The sequence below is a fragment of the Hibiscus syriacus genome, unplaced genomic scaffold (genome assembly GCF_006381635.1).
Source record: "Hibiscus syriacus cultivar Baekdansim isolate YM2019G1 unplaced genomic scaffold, ASM638163v2 tig00110450_pilon, whole genome shotgun sequence".
In the NCBI taxonomy this organism is placed as follows: Eukaryota; Viridiplantae; Streptophyta; class Magnoliopsida; order Malvales; family Malvaceae; genus Hibiscus; species Hibiscus syriacus.
The window spans coordinates 293,249-302,962 of NW_024062743.1; the positions used below are offsets into that span (position 1 = coordinate 293,249).

Consider the following 9,714-nt stretch of genomic DNA (forward strand, 5'->3'; position numbering starts at 1 on the left):
CATCTTCTGATCCTCCTCAAGTGATGGATAATGGATAGTTGAAGATATTTCCTGAGAAAATTTTGGGCAAACATATAGTAAAGCGAGATAATCGGGTTGTTTCACAGTTACTTGTAAGATGGACAAATTTGGGGGCAAAAATGATAACTGGGATGATTTAACGTTTCTACGAGCTCAATTTCCTTCATTTGACCCTTGGGTACAAGGCTTTACTCGAGGAGGGGGTATTGTCATGGACAGAGAAGAAGATCAAGACGAAGGAATTAGGATCGAAGAAAGGGAATAGGAAAAGGAAAAAAGGGGATTAGGGATTTTTAAGAGAAAAACACGATGAATTAAGGATTTCTGATTTTGTGGCAGAATTACGTGAAAAGGGGGAAATGTCACGTGAGATGCAAGTGGGTCATGAGGAAATTAAAGAAGCCGGCCCATGTTTTATTAACGGCCCAGGTTTTATTAATAGCCCAACAAAAGATGATTTGGTTGCCAAGGGATAAGTTTGTTATGCCTTTGTTCACCTGTCAAAATGAGACTAGTCATAGTACATTGTAAGCAAATAAAAACTGCGTACTGAAGGAAGGAAAATTTAAGAAATGAATGAATGCAAACACATTTTCTGTAATTCCTTTCTTTTCTCTTCTCTTGTAATTTTCCCTATTTCTCTTCAATTCACTTTTTACCCATTACACATTTATACTGTTAATCTCAATTGTCTATTTTTATTCATCCAACAATCCTAAATTTATGTAAAACAAAAAAATTTACACTTGTGGTTGGATCCTATCCATATATATATATATATATATATATGCACGTGTTGGACATGAATATTTCAAGAAAATTGAGCTGGAGTAAGATAGTTACTATTTTGGAAAATATTATGCAAATGGCAATGAATTGGTGGGCCCGTTGCCCTTGTGTATAGTTATTGCATAAGGTACATTAGTGAAATAGGATGCTGTTTTCTCTTGCACTAGGCTGCATTCAGGGACAATGTGAACTACAATGCATATTATAGACCTAATAAAATCATAACTCATATTATAGACCAAATAATCACAACTCTAATGTTCTAATTCTGATTTTCCTTTTTGGGCATTGCTGTTGCACTAAAGTGTGGAGCGATTAAGGCACAATTCGACAGTACGGTAAGTTCAACTTGTCTAAAAACAAGTCTTGCGGTTTGACATTACACTCCAGTACTATACTTTGGATTGATTCAACATCAAGCTACATTTTCTATATTAATCCAATTCGGTAAAGGTGTTTCTTCAGGTCGAGTTAGTTTTTAGCTAGAGCCAATAAGTAGCAAATTGTTTAACCCAGTTGAATTGATGATTGAAGGTGGATATGTAGATAATGTTTTAATCATTTTTCAAATCACTAAGCTAATCATTGGCTACTCACAGTTGCTTTCCCAATATTATCTGCCATGACCATCCCAACTCATGGGTGGTTTTGTTGTGAAGTAGCCTAATTTAAAGCTAATCTAAAATGTTATCATGTTCAACTTAAAAAAGTTATATAATTTATAATATTTTCAGTTGTAATCGAAAAGTTATATTGTGGTGGTTTAGGACTTACAACCGAAAATATTATGAAGAGTGTAAAATTTTCGATTGCAACCTGTCCAACCTAAAAAGTTAATCTCTTGATAAGTTTTTTTATTGCAATAGATTTCTGTCCATTTTTAACCTTATATTAACAAGTTATATTTTAGAATTTCCACCCAACTCAATTAAACCCTTATAAAATAATGCGATAGGTAGTAATAAAAAGTATTATTTTGAATATTTTAATTATCGATAAATGATTACTTCATTCATTACTTTATAAAGAATTTCATGTCCTTAATTCCTATATTTATGTATCCTCCTTTCTGAAGTGATGGGAATCTCTAGTATCCTCCCTCTGCTATGGACTCTTCTCTTCTACTAGAAGCGATAAGTAGAAAGGTTATTATTTTTCCTTTGAAATAAATGAACTTAGATGCTTATAAATGAGAAGCCCTACATAGAGACATCAAATAATATTGACATAGAATCTAGAAGTTAGTGTCACGTCTGGTGTGTACCCTGGAAAATCAAAATGAGGTTGAATTGGGATAAAATAGATGCTTCATTTACCAACGGGATTGGTTCAAGTGGCAAACACTTTGATATCGATGAAGTAAGATTTCAGGTTCAAGTCCTTGTGTATCAAAAAAATATCAGATGCCCAGATTGGTACATATTAGTCAAAGCAAAGCCTTGAGACTGGAGGGCAATAATAAAAAAGGATAGATGCTTCTTTTGATAAGAGTTCAAATGAAAAGGCAAACTTTTTGCTTATATTTGTTAGGCTCTCAACTCAAGGATTAATTTAACAAAATGTACATTGATGCAAAATCCATTAACTGATTATTGAAGATTTAGTATACTGTATTGTATCTTGTCAATTTCCACCTCATGGATCAAGTCTTTTATAAATTCTGGTTCCCACAGGTGGGCACACATCCTTCGGCTGCTGAGAAGTTTGTGACCATGCGATCTGTTTCAAGGCGTATCACCGTTGGTGGGAAACCAAAGACAAATCTGTAGACTATGTATTCAGTCCGGTTTATACAGAAACAAGATTTTATTACATAAGGTGATATATGGTAGGGTAAAGGTTGTAATTTGTGTCATCTTTATTCACGATAAAGGGCGTATTTTGTGTTGTATTAGTTGAAATAGTGGCATCAGCAATGGATTTGTACTCATCAGTGGAGTAAAATTATTTGGACTGTATAAATTTTAAAAAGTCGTATCCCGATGCGCTTCAAATACTGGTATTTTAAAAGAAATAATGAAGAGTCAATGACGTAAATTGACTGTCATTTTAACTTGGATTTGTTTGTAGGCGCAATTAGCAATCTGAATAAACACATTGTTTAATGCATCTAATGCCCCCGAGAAAGGAAAATAAATAAATTTTTTATATCTAACCAAATCTTCGTCTATAAAGAAATAAAGATCTCCAGAAAATCACACCCTTTGAGAAGAGCTATTAAACGTTTTTTTTCTGGGATATTACACATAAGTGTCAGCAAAACTTGACTCAAAAATAGATTTTTTTAATTTCGAGTTATTCGAGTCAACTCGAATTATAAATTCTCTTTTTCGAGTTCGAGTCAAGTTGAAATCTTGAATTTTCGAGTTACTCAGATTGAAAATTTAACTCGATACTTTGATAGTTTTACGAATTATTCCCTGATTTCATTATTTCTTCAATTACTCCATTTTAAGTTCATTTTTTGTACCAAATTTGAATCACATGCTCTTAAACCATAGTAGAATACATGTGTACTTTCAATTCCTCTCTTTTATAACAATTTTTTACTTTTCAATTTAGTCCTTCAATTTTTCATAATCTCCTTATTTCTTCAATTTTCATTTATTTTAACTCCCTTTTTTACCAAATTTGAGCCACATACTCCTAAACCATAGTAGAATACATGTGTACTTTCAATTCCTCTTTTTGATAATTTTTTTTTTATTTTTCAATTTAGTCCATCAATTTTTCATAATATCCTTATTCTTTCAATTTGTGATTTATTTTAAGTCACTTTTTTTTACCAAATTTGAACCACATGCTGATATACCACAATAGAATACCTATGTAACTTTAATTATTATTTTTAACTAAAGATATACTATCTTTTTTATATAGTCCCTATACTTTGCAATTTACTCAATTTGGTCTTTTGACTATAATTGTTTGCAAATTCTTTTTTCTCATCAATTCCTTGACTCAGTTATACTTTCATCAATATTTTACCCACAAAATACTTTCTTTAAAATATAATATTATGAATATATTTCATAATTTTAGATTCTATTTGATATATAATATGAAAGAATAATATATATATATATATTATGGTTAGATAAAGTCAAAAAATTGGAACAAATCATTTCCATAATAATATAAATAATTATAATAAAATTAGTACAAAAACTGGAATAACTCGACTCGAAAAAAATCAAGTTAAGTTTGAAATTGTTTGACTCGACTCGGCTCAATCGAATGCTCACCCCAAATTACACCATATTTGAAATCATTCTTCACAGATTTGTTCTTCGAAATCCTTACCCTTCAATTTTTGTCGAGCTTTTTTATAACAAAATTTGGTAGTTGATAGCTTATCTTTACAATTTTCCAATCTATTAGTAGATATGATCTTATTTTTGAGACTATTTATTTTTATTAATCTAGAGTAAGTACAAGGCAGTATCTATTCAAAGATAACAATTTGTTGTTGAATGCTCACACTCCTGTCATTTTTGGTGTTTGAACTCGGGACCTCAAAGAATAACAACAATTCTTTTACCACAGAGGTTGCACGGTTCGTCGTTAGATTTTATACTAGTTATCATACAATCGATGTATTTATATTTTGAAGAAAGACTAGAGAAGAGATATCTTGTAACACCCTAAACCTGATTGGGCATAAAGTGCCACACTAGGATACCGTGACAACCCCTGATTTTCAAAACATGTTAATTTTCCTTTCAAACATGTTGAATAATATCATAAATAAAATATAATTAATTGCTATAAAAACATTTTATAAACCGAAGCTTCGTGACTCAAAATTTAAAACCAAAATAATACAAACTATTTTCTTATAAATTTGATTACATAAGTAAGGTCCTGTAAATACACATGCCCTCTAAAACTACAATACAATGCTCTGAAGAAGATGCAGGAAGTCTGCAGCGACATTGTTCCACGAAAGCTACTGACCTACCAACAGAAAACATCTGAAGGCTGAGCTTACAAAGCCAATAGTATAATTGCTAATCTAGAACATCATAAGAATTCTATAAATATAAGCATTCTGAAGACATGGTACTAAGCAGTAGGTATATGCATGATACAAATCAAGTGCTACCTACTTAAGGCTTTACCATTCTATCACTGGCGTAGGGGTCTCACGCTTCCTTTAATCCTTTGCTAAGAGCCTCGCCATGAGTACACCTCTAAAGGGCCTCTAACCCCAATAAATGTAACTGTTACACATTATCTATATATGACACTGACTCTGCTATACTAATATCTAGTATCACACAACATCATATACTAGCCTATTGACAGGGGTACCTGTATCACATAGAGTCCGTAAGGTTCTCTCTAAGCTGTGGGATGATCTTCTGGTATCACTTAGCATAATGTAGACCATCGAGAAGGAATCTCGATATCATATAGCATCGAATATTCCCACTCAACTGATGTGTTGGCTTGGTTTCACACATCATCAAGCCAAACTTTTCTGATAACTGGGTTTTGGACTGGTGAAACTACACATGCATACCTAAGGCACAAAGGCCACACAATACTAACATTGTTAACCCACACCTCGCAAGTGTTCGGGCCTCGTAGCCTAGCTAGTTCCTGAATTACCTCACGCACTGATAATACTCCACTAGGGTAATTATGTTAACTTGGTTATACCGTGGTATAGCTGGACACACTAAAGTGAGGTCAACCCCTCACTATCTACTATCCCGCACGTCCTCTCATCTAGAAAATTAGGATGGGGTTTATTATTCTGTTACTATTGTTAGTTATTAAGCAATTTTATTTGGTCATTTAATACTTAGGGCATATTAGTCACTCTTCCTCAAGAGAAGTCTCTATGTGTTCCGTGATTCTACGACGATTATTGGGTTTGTTGATCACTGGTTATACTATTCGCTAGCCCAATACCTGTCTCAGGGACAACTTGAGTAGCAACACTCTAGTCGCTTTTATTGAACTTTCTTTCAATACTTATTAAACTGAAAGGGACGACTTACCCCTCTTGGTTTCACTAACTTTCTCGAAGCTCACGATTTTTTCTATTACTGATTCTGACTTATTCCTGATACTGTTTGTCAGTACATCTTCTACAATGATCCTCATCCTTAATAATCTGTATACAACCTTGACTGAAGATATTTTGACGTAATACACTTAATATGGTTACATTTGTTGTAATCTGCTCCTATGAGTGTTTATAGGTATGTTTGGTCACTTATGTCCCTCACGGGCTTTACTATTATGGATTATTCTTAGTTCTTACGAGCCTTAATCAGGTCAAAATTGACCATCCCAATTGAGTGGTATCGATACCTCTATGAGTATTGGTACCAAAAATGCATTCTGTTTATGAAATTAAGGCTCATTATCGATATTGGCAGTATCTATACTCAAACTCAAAAATGGTTTATTTAGGCTCGAGAAACACCCAAAATCATCCTAAATGATTTGGGTTGTTTTCTAATCTTATTCTAAAGCTTTAGTAAGTTGTTTAGGGTCCTAAGGTGTTATGAAAACACATTATTAGCATGTAAAATGTGATTTTCTTAAGAATTCAAAAGAAAACCCTAAAATGCTCAAACCATAAATCCTAATAAAATATTTAAATTTATGAGATCATAATACTCCAATGGATTAAAAATACACTACCTTTATGTTTGAGTCCTAAATAAAGCCTATTACTTAGCTAAACTCATTTCTTTGATGATTTTCGATGAAAACGCCCACTTTTCTTTAGCTAGAATTAAAACAAGACTTCAATTCATTAAACCAAAGTTGTTAGATGAATTTAGAATGAAAATGGAGCATGAAAAAGGCTTAATCTCTCACCTTTGGCTTTAAACCTTGGAAATGAAGAAGAAGTAGTAGAAGGAAATATGAAGAAATGGAGGGGAAAATGATATAAAAGAAACAAATAGGCTCATATTTTTTTAAAAAATAGGAAAATTACACAATTGGTAATTCCTTATTGATAACTCTGCAAAAAAACTATATTTTAGGTCTTTTTACTCAAGTTATTGATTGTCTAAAAGCCATTGACATAGCCTTTTAGTATCATATAGTTGCATTTAGGACATTTCTGCATTTGGTGAATAAGTTTTGCCTATGTAAAGTTTATTTGATTAAACTGATGCTGCTTATGAGAAGGGTTATGTGTTGGTTCTGATGATGCAGGTGATAGGAAACGACCGGGGAAGAATTTATTTAGCGAGACAAATTTTATGCTAGGGTCAAAGGAACTGAAGACGATCACCGTGAGGAATAACTTTTGCTACGACAATTTTTATTTTGCAAGCCTGATGCAGTACGAGACAAAATTGTTGATGTCACGTAGCCAGTTGTCTAATATACCTTACATGAACCCCTATCCCTGTTACTAATTTGGTTAGCTTGTTTTCACAAATTAGTAATGAATTAAAGGGCAATTTGGGGAATTTTAAGGGAACTAAACCCTAAAAATTCACTTCTATAATAGGACATGTTGCTCATAAGGAGTATATCCTAAAACAAAGGCTTTTAGAAAGGTAGTTGCAACACCTCTTTTCTACTGTTTCTCCTCTCGTCTCTCCTTGGTTCCCTCCATAGCAAATCCAACTCAAGTGCTTCGTTAGAAGTCTGATTGTATGAGGTTTCCAGTCTATTTCTAGAGTTATGACAATTTTAGTCTTAGTAACTTTTCTTTGTTTGCTATTGTATATTTTTCTTGCCACAACAAAATTTATCTGTTTACTTCACTTCAAACTTTTCTTGCCTCGACAAACTTTTTCCATCTGTTCATACCATTTGTCACTACATATTTTCCTTGTTTATTTCATTAGACTTAGATACTTAGGATTAGTTAGTGACACCTATTCCTAGTTGTAGTAATATTTTAAAAGCCCTTCTAATCTATGTGGAGACGATACTTACACACTAATATATTACTTGCATCGTTTTGTATACTTGCACATGTTTACGTGCCATAACACTATATATTTACATGCGAACAAGATTTTGGCGCCCCTGCTAGGGATTTGCAATTGGTGTTTTTAAAAGTTTTGTTAGAGCATTATCTTGTTTCTTTATTATAAATCACTATTTTTGTTTACCCTTTTCAGTTGTTGTATTGTTGCATGACTTGTAGAAGTCCCAAGGAACCATTATGTCATTTTGAACCTGAGATCAAAAAGTTTTTTATCAAAAAGGATTTGTTCAAGATGCTCAAAGAACTATATATGAAGTTCAAAATAAAGTGGAGGAACCTAAAGATTAAATGTTGCATAAAATAAAAATGCAAAGAATGCTGAACATGAACTATTATAGATCACTTAGCTCCCACCTTGGACGACCTAAAACCTGTTATTGTAGCTCACAAGATTCAGGAAACTCACTTCGAGCTCAAATCAATTATGTTCGACATGTTAGACTTGATTGGACAGTTTGGTGGTGCTCCTCATGAGGATGTAAGGCAACATGTTTGAGCATATTTGGAGGTATGTAACTCTTTTGACAACAAGGTGTGCATTAAGATTTGTTGAAATTGAAGTTATTTCCCTATTCTTTGAAAGATCACGCCAGTGCATGGCTTAATGGAGACCTTCTTGCTTGATAAGGTCTTGGTTAGACTTATCTAAAACTTTTTTCCTATGAAATAATCCACCCACTATTAACAACCATCTTAGGAATGCCATAACATCTTTTCGCCAAGGTGATGAAGAGTCTTTGTATGAGTGCTAGGACCAATATAAAATTTTGATTCGCAAGTGCCCCAATCATGGATTCCACGATAGGACTCAATTTGTATATTCTACAATGGATTCATCACACCCACTCGCATGATGTTGGATGCCTCGGCGAATGGTAATCTACTTGACAAATCACCTAAGGAAGCCTTTGATATCCTTGATAGGATAGCCAACAACGATTATCAATTCATGTCTACAATGCTTGGAATTATAAAGAAAGTGTCTGGGCATTTGAACTTGACTCCAAGGATTCAGTGTCTGCCCAACTGTCAACCATTACTAATATGTTAAAAAATCTTCAATGTTCCAGTGAGGTGAAAGAAGTCAAGGTAACTAGCTCAGCATGCATTTCTTTTCCATGGCAACCATCATGAAAGTGAATGCCCAAAAAATCAGGAGTTTGTTAATTTCATGGGCAATTTCCCTAGAAGCAACAACAACCCCTACTCTAGCACCTACAATCTTGGATGGCGACAACATCCAAATTTTTCATGGAGTAATCAAATTACCAACAAAAACCATGCAGGAAACCTTAACTGGCCACATCAAAATATTTCTAAACCTCAAACTTTTCAGCATCAACAGATGCCTTGGCAAAATATTAACAAGGGCTTAATATCTTTATCAAATTCTAACTCCCTCGAAACTTCACAGCAAGAATTCATGGCCTCAACAAAGGCCTTGCTGCATGAACACTCTTCAATAATCAAGAACCAAGACACTCTGTTGCAAAGCCAAATAGCTTTATTGCAAAGTCATAGCTCATCTTTGAAAGCGTTGGAGAACCAAGTGGGCCAAATTACCATGGCATTACATTCTGGCCCCAAGGAAGCCTCCCTAATGATACTGAGGTCACTAAGCCTCGTGAAAAGGAGCAATATAGTGCACTTATACGGAGGATTGGTACCCAAATTAATCTGGAAGATAAGTTTAGGGGAAGAAGCAAGAAATTTTTTGTCGCGTCGCTGTACTAGAATAATTTGAAGGTCAAGCTGAACTTGTTGTACAAGAAGAATTGCCTATGGAGAAGGACAAGTACGAGGGTTCAACCAGTCTCTCTACTGGTGGAGGAAAATATTTTGCCATGATAAAAGTTTCACCCCCACCTAAGCAGACGAACTCAGACCGCCACCACCTTTTCCTCAAAGGTTGAAGAAGCATAACGAAT

General features: G+C 33.9%; 1 long non-coding RNA gene across 1 annotated transcript; it reads left to right on the top strand.

Annotated features, from left to right (window-relative positions):
• The first annotated feature begins 1,069 nt into the window (after window positions 1-1,069).
• Window positions 1,070-5,566, top strand: LOC120126052. Its single transcript, XR_005516424.1, has 5 exons — window positions 1,070-1,148; window positions 2,484-2,591; window positions 4,438-4,446; window positions 4,868-4,872; window positions 5,557-5,566. It is a non-coding gene; the product is annotated as an uncharacterized LOC120126052 (long non-coding RNA).
• Window positions 5,567-9,714: the final 4,148 nt, after the last annotated feature.